The sequence below is a fragment of the Ovis aries genome, chromosome 24 (genome assembly GCF_016772045.2).
Source record: "Ovis aries strain OAR_USU_Benz2616 breed Rambouillet chromosome 24, ARS-UI_Ramb_v3.0, whole genome shotgun sequence".
Lineage (NCBI taxonomy): Eukaryota > Metazoa > Chordata > Mammalia > Artiodactyla > Bovidae > Ovis > Ovis aries.
In genome coordinates, this window is record NC_056077.1 from 31,656,888 (window position 1) to 31,661,933 (window position 5,046).

At 43.1% G+C, this 5,046-nt stretch overlaps 1 non-coding gene across 1 annotated transcript; it reads left to right on the forward strand.

Moving 5' to 3' along the window:
• The first annotated feature begins 1,753 nt into the window (after positions 1-1,753).
• Positions 1,754-1,834, forward strand: TRNAG-GCC (transfer RNA glycine (anticodon GCC)). The gene is given in 2 exon segments: positions 1,754-1,789; positions 1,799-1,834. It is a non-coding gene; the product is annotated as a tRNA-Gly (tRNA).
• Positions 1,835-5,046: the final 3,212 nt, after the last annotated feature.

Genomic DNA, 5,046 nt, shown 5'->3' on the forward strand with positions numbered 1-5,046 from the left:
GTAAAACCTTGTCCAGTTGAGCCAGAGAAATATAGATGTTAGAGCAATATGACCAAGCCCAGGCTGAGGGTTATTATGTTTACTATTCTGTGAAGAAAGATTTTGCTGAGCAAACCTGAATGTTGGCGCTGGGAATGTGAAATGAGTCCAAAAACGACTATGTTTCGGGAAAGTAATTTAGCAACAGTCATTTCGACTCTCCGACTTGAGGACAAATATAATTTCTTTTACTCCTCCCAATATTCTGAACGGAGGCCCGCAAATACTTATTGATTGTGGAGCCATTTGTAGGCAATCATAAACTATACTACAACCAGTCTATATGTATATGGTGTTGAGTGTAAAGTGCAAGACATTCTGGTAGATGTTTGAAGAGAGATAAAGATAAAAATCCACCAGAAATGAGTGTCAGGTACTTATGGCTACACTAGTTACTCACTCCATATCCACTGCTTTCTTATTTTTTTGTTAACCATGTCCCAGTTTTTTTGTGGGTATTGTTGCATGTGCCTTGCTCAGATGAAATGTCCATTTTTCCAACTTCCCTTGCAGGTAAGGGAGGCCATGTGATAGTATCCAGGCCAATAAGTCATAAGTGGGAGAGTCTTCAGTGGGGCTGGGTGGTGGGAGCTCTGGGAATGTTTTGGCTTTTCCTAGCAAAAGAGACTGACTTTGCTGTCATGCTCCTTCTCTTCTCTTTCTCCTATTTTCATGCATTGAACATAGATTCAATGTCTGGAGGCATGGCAGCCACTTTTTGATCTTGAGGAAGGGAAAAGGAAAAGAATTCGTGGTCTCTGGTGGCATTGTTGAACAACTAAACTGGCAGCAGCAACTTTCCATCTCTGGACTTGTGATATGCCAATAATAAATGCCTAATTTTTTCTATCATTATTAGTCAGTTACTCTTTATGGCAGCTGAATACATTCAGCTATTTAAGAAAAATGCTATGTAAGTGCAGAGAGCAGTAAAGAATGCAAATGATCAATGATGTTTCTTAGGAACTGTGTGAGGTTTCATTTGACTGGAATGGAGGGTATATTAAGAATGGGGAATATGAGTTCTGGAGCATACATTGGGATCATAAAGAGGGGTCATATGTGAGGCTTGTCTGGAATATTTTGAAAGTCAGTGAGTTTGTGCTCAATTTGGCAAACTATAAGAAGCTACTGATAATTTGAGAGCAGAATTTAGGAAATTTAAGTTGGTACTAGTGAGAGAGATGGATTGCAGTGGAGAAGGATAAGAGATGGGGCAAAAGTCAGGAATTTTTACTGCAAACCAGGTAAGAAAGCCTCAAGTAAGGTTGTGGCTATCTTAGTCTACTTGGGCTGCTAAGTAGACATATGGTAACAAAATACCATAACCTGGATGGTTTAAATAACAGAAATTTATTTCTCACAATTCTGGAGGCTGCAAAGTCCGGGATCAAGGTGCTGGCTAATTTGTTCCCAGGAAGATTCTCTTCCTGGCTTGCTGATGGCCGTCTTCTCACTGTGCCCTCACAGTTGGCCATCTACGTAAGAGACTTCGGTCTCCTCCTCTTCTTATAAGGACACCAGGCCTGTTGAATTAGGATCCCACCCTTGTGATCTCATTTATCCTTTGTCATCTTAACAGGCCCCATCAACAGATAGAGTCACACTGAGGATTAAGGTTCCAACATATGTACTTGGAGGGGACAAAAACCTTTATTCCTTAACAATGTCTGTAGGACGGAAGTAAAGGATTAGTATCTGAGGAATCTGGGCCTTCCTGGTGGCTCAGTGGTAAAGCATCTGCCTGCCATGCAGGAGACGCAGGAGACCCAGGTTCAATCCCTGGGTTGGGAAGATCCCCTGGAGAAGGAAATGGCAACCTGCTCCAGTATTCTTGCCTGGAAAATCCCATGGGTGGAGGAGCCTGGCGGGCTACAGTCCATGGGATTGCAAAGAGTCGAACACAACTGAGTGACTGAGCACGCACAGTCTGAGGAATTGCAGTGACGAAAACTACCGGACTTTACATTGGTTGATGTGGAGGAAAACACATGATGAATTGGATGTTTCTGAGTGTCAGGCTTGAGTGACCACAAGAATAGCGGCATCAAGACTTCTCTGGTGGTCGAGTGGCTGACTCCATGCTCTCAAAGCAGGGGGTTCAGGTTCCGTCCCTGTTCTGGGAATTACATCTTGCATACTGCAACTAAGGATGCCATATGCTACAACTAAAATAAAAAAAATAAATCCTGCATGCTGTAACAAAGATTGAAGATCCTTCATGCTGTAACTAAGACCTGACACAGTCAAAAAAAAAAAAAAAAAAAAAAAAGTGGCACTGTGTGTAGTATTAAGGAACTTCAGCAAAAATGCAGATTTTAGAAGAGTTGTTTGTATAGGCTGATTGAAATGGTGATGCTAACATGACTTTCAGGAAGAAATGAAGTGATGTGGCTTGGTGCAATCTGGAGGGGAATGTTTCCTATATATTAATATTAATATTAGTGGTTCCTTGGGTGCATTATGCCATTTAATTATCAAACCAACATGTGGAGTACTACTAGTGTAGTCTCCGTCTTACAGATGATGAAACAGACATTGTGGTATTCTAGGCTGGAAAATTATACCCCATGTTATTGGAAGAAACCTGTCAGACTCAATCACCCAAACTACTATGGGTGGTCTTAGTGAACACGGAGAATATTAGTGGTTTGGAAAATTGGAGACAAGCAAATGGAGTTTGGATTTCCAACCCAGAAAGAAGATGGAATCTGCAACTAAGTAGATTTCAAGAATGTCTAATGGAAGATTAAAGGGTTGGCACGTGAGCACCTAGAAAAGGAAGCTGCAGATACTAGCAGCCAGCGTGGGCTCACCACGAGCAAGTTTTGTGTGATTAACTTCATCCAGAATGCTGAAAGTCAGCATGGTGTTTGGCAAGAAAAAGGACAAGTGAGTGGAATAGTTACTGATTAAAGAGCTCTATTTTTAAAGGGACTGATATAAAAGTAAATGTTAATCCAGTGGGAAGTGTCTAGTGACATGCTTTGGAGCTTTGCTCTTGCATTCTGATTTTTTCCTTTTAATCTATGATTTGCATGAATATTTAGAAAGAGGGTTTATTAAATTAATATACAGCATGAAGCTAGAAGCCGAGTAGGCATGTTGGAGACAAAAATCAGTATTCCAAAGGCTGTAAACAAAAGGATGAGGGGGCCAGATTTAACCAGATCAATGCATTGGGGAAAGTGTTAGGTGCCAAACACAGGTCCAAGTACCCCCAGCCTGAAAGACATGGCTTCATAGCACCAAGTAGGAAAAGGAGTGTTAGCGGGGAATAAACTGTGTGACACGGCTGAAAAAAGAATAAATGTGATCTGAGCTCACATTAGTGCAAGCATTTAACCTCTCTGAGCCTCAGTCTTCCCATCTATAAAATAGACATAAAATCCTCATAGAGTGGTTATGGGAATTAAATGAAGAAATGGAGGGAATGCCTCTAGTGACTACTGTGACACACAGTAAACCTCCATGCTGCTGCTGCTGCTGCTAAGTCACTTCAGTCATGTCTGACTCTGTACGACCCCATGGGCTCCCCCCGTCCCTGGGATTCTCCAGGCAAGAACACTGGAGTGGGTTGCCATTTCCTTCTCCAATGCATGAAAGTGAAAAGTGAAAGTGAAGTCACTCCGTTGTGTTTGACTCTTAACGACCCCATGGATTGTAGCCTACCAGGCTCCTCCGTCCATGGGATTTTCCAGGCAAGCGTACTGGAGTGGGGTGCCATCGCCTTCTCCAGAGAAGTGCTTCTACGAACATTTTAATAGCGAGTTCCCTGATCCTGGAGGCATTAAAGCCCAGGCTAAATGTTGCCTTGCTGGGGAGGTTGTAGAGGGACTCGACTATCAGGTGAATCGTTGAACCAGAGCTCCTCTGACTTTGAGATTTGGTGATCTGTAATTTTGGTTGTGGGGTGGTTCTAGAACAAAAGCAAATGAACTCTTGTACTCCCTAAAATAACTTTGTTTTTATTGATGGTCTCTTGACCACAAGACAAATGGGCTTCCTCTGATGGAACAGTTAGAATCAAGGAGAGCCAATGCACCTGGAGCCTTCAGAAGACCAGTCATATCTGCAAAAGCACCTGTGAACCTTGAAGAAGGCCCTTCAAAGGTCCTAAGAGGTAAGGATCTAAGCCAGATGGCCCTTTTCCCATTCTTGGAACCTAGCTCTGCCCTGCGGAGAAGGCGATGGCACCCCACTCCAGTACTCTTGCCTGGAGAATCCCATGGATGGAGGAGCCTGTGGGCTGCAGTCCATGGGGTCACGAAGAGTTGGACACGACTGAGTGACTTCACTTTCACTTTTCACTTTTCACTTTCATGCATTGGAGAGGGAAATGGCAACCCGCTCCAGTGTTCTTGCCTGGAGAATCCCAGGGACGGGGGAGCCTGGTGGGCTGCCGTCTATGGGGTCGCACAGAGTCGGACACGACTGAAGCGACTTAGGAGCAGCAGCAGCAGCATCAGCAGCAGCTCTGCCCTGGCACATGAAACCTGTTGAATGAAAACTCGAATATACGATTCAGTGAAATAAAAAACCATCATCAGAACCTAAGCTTCCAACACTGCTGATCTTATCAGTGTCAGGGTCCTCTTCTGGAATTTCTCAGCTAAAACTTCTTCTCATGGTCATGGATGTTATAAATCTTTCAGAATATATTATAATCATGTCTGAGTACTGCTAGTTCTTATAATAAACCAGGAGGAGAAATTCATTTCGGTGAATAGGAGTAAAAAAAAAAAAAATCCTTCTGTTTAAGCCCACACCTCTTTGAAGGGCCTGGCATATGTTGCCGCAAACCCAAAACTACTACTAACATATCCTGCCTCCAGCAAATGATTTGTGTTTCTTTGGAAACAGTCTCCCATGGGAAGTGCTAGAAACAGAACCCTCACGCCCCCTGCTTCCACAAGAACAACACAAGTCAACAAATCTGGAATCCTTGCCTCTGTCCTTTTTTAAACAGTTGTTGCTGAGAATCAAAGTCAGCCCACAGTGCATATG